Genomic DNA, 14,534 nt, shown 5'->3' on the forward strand with positions numbered 1-14,534 from the left:
ATAAATTATACGTACCATTTGTCTCGCAACAGACTATTCTTATCCTCGAAATGTTTTATAACAATGTTAAAGATATTCATGCAGAATATATAGAATTAATATAGCAATGCCTATATCTATATATATACACACACACACTCACGTATATGCGTTAAATTTAAATAAATTAAATCTTTATTGTTCAATTTAATAAAATTACATTTAAATAAATATATACTATTGTATTTTCCGTTTTTACTTTTTTGAGAAATAATTAATACAAATGATAATAATAATTAATATTAATTTAAATTTTTAAAATTAATTTGAAAAATGCTAATATTAAATATTTTATAATAGAATTTAATAGTTGCTCTATCAATTAAATATTTGAATTAATGTTGTATATATATTATTTCTCTTACAAAAAATTTAAAAAATTAATTCAATCGAGAAGTTTAAAATTTGTATAAAAATTTATTCTAAATAGTACATATGAATTTAGAATAATTTAATTTAAATACTTTAAAAGTAGGGAGCTTTAAATCTAGTTTGGGGTTAATAGATTTAATATTTTGCTATTTTTTAAATTTACTAAAAGTGGAATCAGTATAGAATTCAATTATTACTGGTTTCAGTATGTGTAAACGTACATTATACGAGTAAACCGAAATTAGAATTTTTGCAGATTGAGAGATTAATGAACAATAATATAGTTAGAACCTTTTTGAAAGATTTTATACTAGACTATAATGTATATTATATATATATTTATATATATATACATATAAAACAGATGAAATATATATATACAATAGATTATCAGATGCTCCTTTTAACATGTCGATCCGTGCCCTTGAATTTCTTTAGAATCTTTAACCTCAAAATGTAGTTCGGAAATAGAAAACGAAGAGCAATTTGAAAAACACTAACGCGCAATGAGTTTGAAATTTGCGTCGTCTATGTGTCGTACTCTGCTTTAAAATATATCACACTCAATTTGATTATTCATTATTAAATACAATTATTAAAGCTAAAGTATATGCATCATATCCTTAAGAAAAATAATAATTTAATTATCAAAAACTTCGTTGCAATGTGCTTGAGTGGAGAACAGTATTATCCATCACACATTGCAGTGTTGTATCGTTTACGCGTTATTCGCGTCAAACTCTGCCGTACAGAGAAACAGCCGCGCACAAAATTCAACCGTACCTAAGAGGTTAATGTAGTAAACAACAAGTCCTCTTGCGTTTGTAGTACATCGACTCGTCGCTGGGCGGCCTATAAGATATTAGTTTTCTCACTAATGTTCGCAAATGTAGAATGTATATACGGGAAACAAATCACACGTTACCCGGTCATTCAGCAGTTTATATGCCAAAGGTGTGTGTAATATTATGCGTTACAACTCTGTTTTGGCCGCGCACACTGACACGCATATAGCTGTGTGTGTGTTAGTTTGCGACTATTTGCATCACAGAATCCGTCAACAAACGAAGATGGAATGCAATTTGGCAAGAAGAGGAGGGACAAGCAGCACTAACAGAGTAGCCAAACGCGTGTAATTCTTATAATTGATATAATTGTTATAATGTCATAATGTTATTATTGTTATATTGTTATATATATATATATATCTTGTAAAACACATATTAGCAAAATAAAACAATTTTTTTTATATTATCATCTCTAAATATAATGAAAGTATTCCTTGTGTACCGTTACGAAGCTCTTTAACGCGTTAGCTACGATGCGACACTATCTCTCTTTAGTGTACTATGCTTTCGCGGATGTCTACTACGCGTCTCTGTAGTAGTTCAATCTATCGACACATTCGCTCACCGTTTGAGGTAAATTATTCGTACCATTTGTCTCGCAACAGACTATTCTTATCCTCGAAATGTTTTATAACAATGTTAACAATATTCATGCTGAATATATAGAATTAAAATAGTAACACCTAGATCTATATATATATATATACACACACGCACGTATATATATTCAATTTAAATAAATAAAATTTTTATTGTTCAATTTAATAAAATTACATTTCAATAAATATATACTATTGTAATTTCAATTTTTCTTTTTTAAGAATTAATTAATGAAAATGATTATTAATATTAAATTAAATTTTTATAATCAGTGTTGATTTAAATTTTTAAAATTAATTTGAAAAATAATAATAGCAAATGTTTTACAATACAATCTAATAGTTGACCTACGAATTAAGTATATACAGTAATGTCGTAAAAATATTATTTCTTTTATGAAAAATTTAAAAATGTAGTTTAATCGATACATTTAAAATTTATATAAAAATTTATTATAAATAGTATTTTTGAATTTAGTATGATTTAATTTAAATAATTTAAACGTGGGGTGCATTAAATCTAGTTGGGAGTTAATAGATTTGATATTTTATTATGTTTAAAATTTATTAAGAGTAGAAACAGCATAGAATTAAATTATTATTGGTTTCAGTGTGTATATCGTTTTTACCGGTAAGGATAGTGTTCCTGATGTACCGATACGAAGCTCTTTATCGCGTTAGTTACGATGCGACACTATCTTTCTTTAGTGTACTATGCTTTCACGGATGTCTAGTACGCGTCACTGTAGTAGTTCATTTTACCGACACATTCGCTTACCGTTTGAGGTAAATTATACGCACCATTTGTCTCGCAACAGACTATTCTTATCCTCGAAACGTTTTATAACAATGTTAACAATATTCATGCAGCATATATAGAATTAAAATAGTAACACCTAGATCTATATATATATATACACACACACACACACACACGTATATGTATTCAATTTAAATAAATAAAATTTTTATTGTTCAATTAAATAAAATTACATTTCAATAAATATATACTATTGTAATTTCAATTTTTCTATTTTAAGAATTAATTAATGAAATTGATTATTAATATTAAATTAAATTTTTATAATCAGTGTTGATTTAAATTTTTAAAATTAATTTGAAAAATAATAATAGCAAATATTTTACTATACAATCTAATAGTTGACCTACGAATTAAGTATATACAGTAATGTCGTAAAAATATTATTTCTTTTATGAAAAATTGAAAAATGTAGTTTAATCGATAAATTTAAAATTTATATAAAAATTTATTATAAATAGTATTTTTGAATTTAGTATGATTTAATTTAAATAATTTAAAAGTGGGGTGCATTAAATCTAGTTGGGAGTTAATAGATTTGATATTTTATTATTTTTAAAATTTATTAAGAGTAGAAACAGCATAGAATTAAATCATTATTGGTTTCAGTATGTGTATCGTTTCTACCGGTAAGGAGAGTGTTCCTGGTGTATCGTAACGAAGCTCTTTATCGCGTTAGCTACGATGCGACACCATCTTTCTTTAGTGTACTATGCTTTCACGGTTGTCTAGTACGCGTCACTGTAGTAGTTCATTTTACCGACACATTCGCTTACCGTTTGAGGTAAATTATACGTACCATTTGTCTCGCAACAGACTACTCTTATCCTCGAAATGTTTTATAACAATGTTAACAATATTCATGCAGAATATATAGAATTAACACAGTAATACCTAGATTTATATATATATATACACACACACACACATATATTAAATTTAAATAAATTAAATTTTTATTGTTCAATTTAATATAATGACATTTAAATAAATATATACTATTGTAATTTCCGTTTTTACTTTTTTGAGAAATAATTAATACAAATGATAATAATAATTAATATTAATTTAAATTTTTAAAATTAATTTGAAAAATACTAATATTAAATATTTTATAATAGAATTTAATAGTTGCTCTATCAATTAAATATTTATATTAATGTCGTATATATATTATTTCTCTTACAAAAAATTTAAAAAATTAATTCAATCGAGAAGTTTAAAATTTGTATAAAAATTTATTCTAAATAGTATATATGAATTTAGAATAATTTAATTTAAATACTTTAAAAGTAGGGAGCTTTAAATCTAGTTTGGGGTTAATAGATTTAATATTTTGCTATTTTTTAAATTTATTAAACGTGGAATCAGTATAGAATTCAATTATTACTGGTTTCAGTATGTGTAAACGTACATTATACGAGGAAACCGAAATTAGAATTTTTGCAGATTGAGAGATTAATGAACAATAATATACTTAGAACCTTTTTGAAAGATTTTATACTAGACTATAATGTATATTATATATATATTTATATATATATACATATAAAACAGATGAAATATATATATACAATAGATTATCAGATGCTCCTTTTAACATGTCGATCCGTAACCTTGAATTTCTTTAGAATCTTTAACCTCAAAATGTAGTTCGGTAGTAGAAAACGAAGAGTAATTTGAAAAACACTATCGCGCAATGAGTTTGAAATTTGCGTCGTCTATGTGTCGTACTCTGCTTTAAAATATATCACACTCAATTTGATTATTCATTATTAAATACAATTATTAAAGCTAAAGTATATGCATCATATCCTTAAGAAAAATAATAATTTAATTATCAAAAACTTCGTTGCAATGTGCTTGAGTGGAGAACAGTATTATCCATCACACATTGCAGTGTTGTATCGTTTACGCGTAATTCGCGTCAAACTCTGCCGTACAGAGAAACAGCCGCGCACAAAATTCAACCGTACCTAAGAGGTTAATGTAGTAAACAACAAGTCCTCTTGCGTTTGTAGTACATCGACTCGTCGCTGGGCGGCCTATAAGATATTAGTTTTCTCACTAATGTTCGCAAATGTAGAATGTATATACGGGAAACAAATCACACGTTACCCGGGTCCTTCAGCAGTGCATATGCCACAGGCGTGTGTAATATTATGCGTTACAACTCTGTTTTGGCCGCGCACACTGACACGCATATAGCTGTGTGTGTGTTAGTTTGCGACTATTTGCATCACAGGATCCGTCAACAAACGAAGATGGAATGCAATTTGGCAAGAAGAGGAGGGAGAAGCAGCACTAACAGAGTAGCCAAACACGTTTAATTCTTATAATTGATATAATTGTTATAATGTCATAATGTTATTATTGTTATATTGTTATATATATATATATCTTGTAAAACACATATTAGCAAAATAAAACAATTTTTTTTATATTATCATCTCTAAATATAATGAAAGTATTCCTTGTGTACCGTTACGAAGCTCTCTAACGCGTTAGCTACGATGCGACACTATCCCACTTTAGTGTACTATGCTTTCGCGGATGTCTACTACGCGTCTCTGTAGTAGTTCAATCTATCGACACATTCGCTCACCGTTTGAGGTAAATTATTCGTACCATTTGTCTCGCAACAGACTATTCTTATCCTCGAAATGTTTTATAACAATGTTAACAATATTCATGCTGAATATATAGAATTAAAATAGTAACACTTAGATCTATATATATATATATATATATATATATATATATATACACACACGCACGTATATATATTCAATTTAAATAAATAAAATTTTTATTGTTCAATTTAATAAAATTACATTTCAATAAATATATACTATTGTAATTTCAATTTTTCTTTTTTAAGAATTAATTAATGAAAATGATTATAAATATTAAATTAAATTTTTATAATCAGTGTTGATTTAAATTTTTAAAATTAATTTGAAAAATAATAATAGCAAATATTTTACAATACAATCTAATAGTTGACCTATCAGTTAAGTATATACAGTAATGTCGTAAATATATTATTTCTTTTATAAAAAATTTAAAAATGTAGTTTAATCGAAAAATTTAAAATTTATATAAAAATTTATTCCAAATAGTATTTATGCATTTAGTATAATTTAATTTAAATAGTTTAAAAGTAGGGTGCATTAAATCGAGATGGGAGTTAATAGATTTGATATTTTATTATGTTTAAAATTTATTAAGAGTAGAAACAGCATAGAATTAAATTATTATTGGTTTCAGTGTGTATATCGTTTTTACCGGTAAGAATAGTGTTCCTGATGTACCGATACGAAGCTCTTTAACGCGTTAGCTACGATGCGACACTATCTTTCTTTAGTGTACTATGCTTTCACGGATGTCTAGTACGCGTCACTGTAGTAGTTCAATCTACCGACACATTCGCTTACCATTTGAGATAAATTATACGTACCATTTGTCTCGCAACAGACTATTCTTATCCTCGAAATGGTTTATAACAATGTTAACAATATTCATGCAGAAAATATAGAATTAAAATAGTAACACCTAGATCTATATATATATATATATATACACACACACACGTATATATATTCAATTTAAATAAATAAAATTTTTATTGTCCAATTTAATAAAATTACATTTCAATAAATATATACTATTGTAATTTCAATTTTTCTTTTTTAAGAATTAATTAATGAAAATGATTATGAATATTAAATTAAATTTTTATAATCAGTGTTGATTTAAATTTTTAAAATTAATTTGAAAAATAATAATAGCAAATATTTTACAAAACAATCTAATAGTTGACCTATCAGTTAAGTATATACAGTAATGTCGTAAATATATTATTTCTTTTATAAAAAATTTAAAAATGTAGTTTAATGGAAAAATTTAAAATTTATATAAAAATTTATTCCAAATAGTATTTATGCATTTAGTATAATTTAATTTAAATAGTTTAAAAGTAGGGTGCATTAAATCTAGTTGGGAGTTAATAGATTTGATTTTTTATTATTTTTAAAATTTATTAAGAGTAGAAACAGCATAGAATTAAATTATTATTGGTTTCAGTGTGTATATCGTTTTTACCGGTAAGGATAGTGTTCCTGATGTACCGATACGAAGCTCTTTAACGCGTTAGCTACGATGCGACACTATCTTTCTTTAGTGTACTATGCTTTCACGGATGTCTAGTACGCGTCACTGTAGTAGTTCAATCTACCGACACATTCGCTTACCATTTGAGATAAATTATACGTACCATTTGTCTCGCAACAGACTATTCTTATCCTCGAAATGTTTTATAACAATGTTAAAGATATTCATGCAGAATATATAGAATTAATATAGCAATGCCTATATCTATATATATACACACACACACTCACGTATATGCGTTAAATTTAAATAAATTAAATCTTTATTGTTCAATTTAATAAAATTACATTTAAATAAATATATACTATTGTATTTTCCGTTTTTACTTTTTTGAGAAATAATTAATACAAATGATAATAATAATTAATATTAATTTAAATTTTTAAAATTAATTTGAAAAATGCTAATATTAAATATTTTATAATAGAATTTAATAGTTGCTCTATCAATTAAATATTTGAATTAATGTGGTATATATATTATTTCTCTTACAAAAAATTTAAAAAATTAATTCAATCGAGAAGTTTAAAATTTGTATAAAAATTTATTCTAAATAGTACATATGAATTTAGAATAATTTAATTTAAATACTTTAAAAGTAGGGAGCTTTAAATCTAGTTTGGGGTTAATAGATTTAATATTTTGCTATTTTTTAAATTTATTAAAAGTGGAATCAGTATAGAATTCAATTATTACTGGTTTCAGTATGTGTAAACGTACATTATACGAGGAAACCGAAATTAGAATTTTTGCAGATTGAGAGATTAATGAACAATAATATACTTAGAACCTTTTTGAAAGATTTTATACTAGACTATAATGTATATTATATATATATTTATATATATATACATATAAAACAGATGAAATATATATATACAATAGATTATCAGATGCTCGTTTTAACATGTCGATCCGTAACCTTGAATTTCTTTAGAATCTTTAACCTCAAAATGTAGTTCGGTAGTAGAAAACGAAGAGTAATTTGAAAAACACTATCGCGCAATGAGTTTGAAATTTGCGTCGTCTATGTGTCGTACTCTGCTTTAAAATATATCACACTCAATTTGATTATTCATTATTAAATACAATTATTAAAGCTAAAGTATATGCATCATATCCTTAAGAAAAATAATAATTTAATTATCAAAAACTTCGTTGCAATGTGCTTGAGTGGAGAATAGTATTATCCATCACACATTGCAGTGTTGTATCGTTTACGCGTTATTCGCGTCAAACTCTGCCGTACAGAGAAACAGCCGCGCACAAAATTCAACCGTACCTGAGAGGTTAATGTAGTAAACAACAAGTCCTCTTGCGTTTGTAGTACATCGACTCGTCGCTGGGCGGTCTATAAGATATTAGTTTTCTCACTAATGTTCGCAAATGTAGAATGTATATACGGGAAACAAATCACACGTTACCCGGGTCCTTCAGCAGTGCATATGCCAAAGGCGTGTGTAATATTATGCGTTACAACTCTGTTTTGGCCGCGCACACTGACACGCATATAGCTGTGTGTGTGTTAGTTTGCGACTATTTGCATCACAGGATCCGTCAACAAACGAAGATGGAATGCAATTTGGCAAGAAGAGGAGGGACAAGCAGCACTAACAGAGTAGCCAAACGCGTGTAATTCTTATAATTGATATAATTGTTATAATGTCATAATGTTATAATTGTTATATTGTTATATATATATCTTGTAAAACACATATTAGCAAAATAAAACAATTTTTTTTATATTATCATCTCTAAATATAATGAAAGTATTCCTTGTGTACCGTTACGAAGCTCTTTAACGCGTTAGCTACGATGCGACACTATCTCTCTTTAGTGTACTATGCTTTCGCGGATGTCTACTACGCGTCTCTGTAGTAGTTCAATCTATCGACACATTCGCTCACCGTTTGAGGTAAATTATTCGTACCATTTGTCTCGCAACAGACTATTCTTATCCTCGAAATGTTTTATAACAATGTTAACAATATTCATGCTGAATATATAGAATTAAAATAGTAACACCTAGATCTATATATATATATATATACACACACGCACGTATATATATTCAATTTAAATAAATAAAATTTTTATTGTTCAATTTAATAAAATTACATTTCAATAAATATATACTATTGTAATTTCAATTTTTCTTTTTTAAGAATTAACTAATGAAAATGATTATTAATATTAAATTAAATTTTTATAATCAGTGTTGATTTAAATTTTTAAAATTAATTTGAAATATAATAATAGCAAATATTTTACAATACAATCTAATAGTTGACCTACGAATTAAGTATATACAGTAATGTCGTAAAAATATTATTCCTTTTATGAAAAATTTAAAAATGTAGTTTAATCGATAAATTTAAAATTTATATAAAAATTTATTATAAATAGTATTTTTGAATTTAGTATGATTTAATTTAAATAATTTAAACGTGGGGTGCATTAAATCTAGTTGGGAGTTAATAGATTTGATTTTTTATTATTTTTAAAATTTATTAAGAGTAGAAACAGCATAGAATTAAATTATTATTGGTTTCAGTGTGTATATCGTTTTTACCGGTAAGGATAGTGTTCCTGATGTACCGATACGAAGCTCTTTAACGCGGTAGCTACGATGCGACACTATCTTTCTTTAGTGTACTATGCTTTCACGGATGTCTAGTACGCGTCACTGTAGTAGTTCAATCTACCGACACATTCGCTTACCATTTGAGATAAATTATACGTACCATTTGTCTCGCAACAGACTATTCTTATCCTCGAAATGTTTTATAACAATGTTAACAATATTCATGCAGAAAATATAGAATTAAAATAGTAACACCTAGATCTATATATATATATATATACACACACACACGTATATATATTCAATTTAAATAAATAAAATTTTTATTGTCCAATTTAATAAAATTACATTTCAATAAATATATACTATTGTAATTTCAATATTTCTTTTTTAAGAATTAATTAATGAAAATGATTATGAATATTAAATTAAATTTTTATAATCAGTGTTGATTTAAATTTTTAAAATTAATTTGAAAAATAATAATAGCAAATATTTTACAAAACAATCTAATAGTTGACCTATCAGTTAAGTATATACAGTAATGTCGTAAATATATTATTTCTTTTATAAAAAATTTAAAAATGTAGTTTAATCGAAAAATTTAAAATTTATATAAAAATTTATTCCAAATAGTATTTATGCATTTAGTATAATTTAATTTAAATAGTTTAAAAGTAGGGTGCATTAAATCGAGATGGGAGTTAATAGATTTGATATTTTATTATGTTTAAAATTTATTAAGAGTAGAAACAGCATAGAATTAAATCATTATTGGTTTCAGTATGTGTATCGTTTCTACCTGTAAGGAGAGTGTTCCTGGTGTATCGTTACGAAGCTCTTTATCGCGTTAGCTACGATGCGACACCATCTTTCTTTAGTGTACTATGCTTTCACGGTTGTCTAGTACGCGTCACTGTAGTAGTTCATTTTACCGACACATTCGCTTACCGTTTGAGGTAAATTATACGTACCATTTGTCTCGCAACAGACTATTCTTATCCTCGAAATGTTTTATAACAATGTTAACAATATTCATGCAGAATATATAGAATTAACACAGTAATACCTAGATTTATATATATATATACACACACACACGTATATATATTAAATTTAAATAAATTAAATTTTTATTGTTCAATTTAATATAATGACATTTAAATAAATATATACTATTGTAATTTCCGTTTTTACTTTTTTGAGAAATAATTAATACAGATGATAATAATAATTAATATTAATTTAAATTTTTACAATTAATTTGAAAAATACTAATATTAAATATTTTATAATAGAATTTAATAGTTGCTCTATCAATTAAATATTTATATTAATGTCGTATATATATTATTTCTCTTACAAAAAATTTAAAAAATTAATTCAATCGAGAAGTTTAAAATTTGTATAAAAATTTATTCTAAATAGTACATATGAATTTAGAATAATTTAATTTAAATACTTTAAAAGTAGGGAGCTTTAAATCTAGTTTGGGGTTAATAGATTTAATATTTTGCTATTTTTTAAATTTATTAAAAGTGGAATCAGTATAGAATTCAATTATTACTGGTTTCAGTATGTGTAAACGTACATTATACGAGGAAACCGAAATTAGAATTTTTGCAGATTGAGAGATTAATGAACAATAATATACTTAGAACCTTTTTGAAAGATTTTATACTAGACTATAATGTATATTATATATATATTTATATATATATACATATAAAACAGATGAAATATATATATACAATAGATTATCAGATGCTCCTTTTAACATGTCGATCCGTAACCTTGAATTTCTTTAGAATCTTTAACCTCAAAATGTAGTTCGGTAGTAGAAAACGAAGAGTAATTTGAAAAACACTATCGCGCAATGAGTTTGAAATTTGCGTCGTCTATGTGTCGTACTCTGCTTTAAAATATATCACACTCAATTTGATTATTCATTATTAAATACAATTATTAAAGCTAAAGTATATGCATCATATCCTTAAGAAAAATAATAATTTAATTATCAAAAACTTCGTTGCAATGTGCTTCAGTGGAGAATAGTATTATCCATCACACATTGCAGTGTTGTATCGTTTACGCGTAATTCGCGTCAAACTCTGCCGTACAGAGAAACAGCCGCGCACAAAATTCAACCGTACCTAAGAGGTTAATGTAGTAAACAACAAGTCCTCTTGCGTTTGTAGTACATCGACTCGTCGCTGGGCGGCCTATAAGATATTAGTTTTCTCACCAATGTTCGCAAATGTAGAATGTATATACGGGAAACAAATCACACGTTACCCGGGTCCTTCAGCAGTGCATATGCCAAAGGCGTGTGTAATATTATGCGTTACAACTTTGTTTTGGCCGCGCACACTGACACGCATATAGCTGTGTGTGTGTTAGTTTGCGACTATTTGCATCACAGGATCCGTCAACAAACGATGATGGAATGCAATTTGGCAAGAAGAGGAGGGACAAGCAGCACTAACAGAGTAGCCATCGCGTGTATTTCTTATAATTGATATAATTGTTATAATGTCATAATGTTATTATTGTTATATTGTTATATATATATATCTTGTAAAACACATATTAGCAAAATAAAGCAATTTTTTTTATATTATCATCTCTAAATATAATGAAAGTATTCCTTGTGTACCGTTACGAAGCTCTTTAACGCGTTAGCTACGATGCGACACTATCTCTCTTTAGTGTACTATGCTTTCGCGGATGTCTACTACGCGTCTCTGTAGTAGTTCAATCTATCGACACATTCGCTCACCGTTTGAGGTAAATTTTTCGTACCATTTGTCTCGCAACAGACTATTCTTATCCTCGAAATGTTTTATAACAATGTTAACAATATTCATGCTGAATATATAGAATTAAAATAGTAACACCTAGATCTATATATATATATATGTCGGAGATGAAAGAACGCCGGAGCTCCTCCTTGGATTCGCGGGAATACCGCAACCCTGTAACTTAGATTAAACAAATGCCGCTCCGATTGTTCGAGATTTATGATCATGAGCTTGGGCTCGAGGCGACAATCAGTCGCCGAACGTAGCCGCGGTCAAAGGGATGAACGTTTTATCTAACAAAGGCACAGAGTAACTCTATTCCTCTCCTTAAAAGAAATAGTCGTAGCGACACGTGGCAGTAAATACTTCAATAGTTTCTATCCCGCGGCCCGCCACACGCAGATTTTGTCCTCCGAGTAAGATGATCGCCGGGTGTCGGCATGCCTTTGCGGCGTATGTTTAGCTAACGTGAGGACCCGCTATAGATCTTAAGATTTAGTCAAGCGAAGTCCGTCAAATAGACTTTGTTGCAACTACGGGAAGATAGGAGAAACCTATCCTCCACGAGCGTTGCCCCCCGTCAACAACCTCCCCTCAAGGGCGGCCAGCATCTCTTTCAAAATGCCGATATGGAGATCGACCAATTAGCAATAGCGCTAATTTCCCTCTCCTTTGGAACGAAAGCTTTCTTTGACGAATTCGAGGATCTCATATCCTTAGAACCACCCAATATAGTTTTCCTCGACGACATCGTCGAGACGGAGAGGCATTCTTTGGTACGATCTCATCGACGAATGACAGTGCCGCCTTACAACCAGTGAATATCACACATCTACTTAACAGAGAGAGTTAGACTTGAACTGTGCGAGAACATACGTTTACCATCCCGTGACCGCGGATTCGTTTCGAACCTAAGGTCATTATCACTAGTGCTACGAGTGCTTAATCTTGTTAATAAGCCTGTGCTAATAAACTCTCCGTTGTATCACAACAATGGCAAATTCTAATGAAAATCCATCAAACGCCCATCTCCTTAATCCTGACTCCAATCCGACATATATATACACACACACACACGTATATATATTCAATTTAAATAAATAAAATTTTCATTGTTCAATTTAATAAAATTACATTTCAATAAATATATACTATTGTAATTTCAATTTTTCTTTTTTAAGAATTAATTAATGAAAATGATTATCGATATTAAATTAAATTTTTATAATCAGTGTTGATTAAAATTTTTAAAATTAATTTGAAAAGTAATAATAGCAAATATTTTACAATACAATCTAATAGTTGACCTATCAATTAAGTATATACAGTAATGTCGTAAATATATTATTTCTTTTATAAAAAATTTAAAAATGTAGTTTAATCGAAAAATTTAAAATTTATGTAAAAATTTATTATGAATAGTATTTTTGAATTTAGTATGATTTAATTTAAATAACGTAAAAGTGGGGTGCATTAAATCTAGTTGGGAGTTAATAGATTTGATATTTTATTATTTTTAAAATTTATTAAGAGTAGAAACAGCATAGAATTAAATTATTTTTGGTTTCAGTATGTGTATCGTTTCTACCGGTAAGGAGAGTGTTCCTGGTGTATCGTTACCAAGCTCTTTATCGCGCTAGCTACGATGCGACACTATCTTTCTTTAGTGTACTATGCTTTCACGGATGTCTAGTACGCGTCTCTGTAGCATTTCAATCTACCGACACATTCGCTTACCGTTTGAGGTAAATTATACGTACCATTTGTCTCGCAACAGACTATTCTTATCCTCGAAATGTTTTATAACAATGTTAAAGATATTCATGCAGAATATATAGAATTAATATAGTAATGCCTATATCTATATATATACACACACACACTCACGTATATGCGTTAAATTTAAATAAATTAAATCTTTATTGTTCAATTTAATAAAATTACATTTAAATAAATATATACTATTGTATTTTCCGTTTTTACTTTTTTGAGAAATAATTAATACAAATGATAATAATAATTAATATTAATTTAAATTTTTAAAATTAATTTGAAAAATGCTAATATTAAATATTTTATAATAGAATTTAATAGTTGCTCTATCAATTAAATATTTGAATTAATGTCGTATATATATTATTTCTCTTACAAAAAATTTAAAAAATTAATTCAATCGAGAAGTTTAAAATTTGTATAAAAATTTATTCTAAATAGTACATATGAATTTAGAATAATTTAATTTAAATACTTTAAAAGTAGGGAGCTTTAAATCTAGTTTGGGGTTAATAGATTTAATAT

Source organism: Bombus terrestris, unplaced genomic scaffold, assembly GCF_910591885.1.
Source record: "Bombus terrestris unplaced genomic scaffold, iyBomTerr1.2, whole genome shotgun sequence".
NCBI lineage: Eukaryota > Metazoa > Arthropoda > Insecta > Hymenoptera > Apidae > Bombus > Bombus terrestris.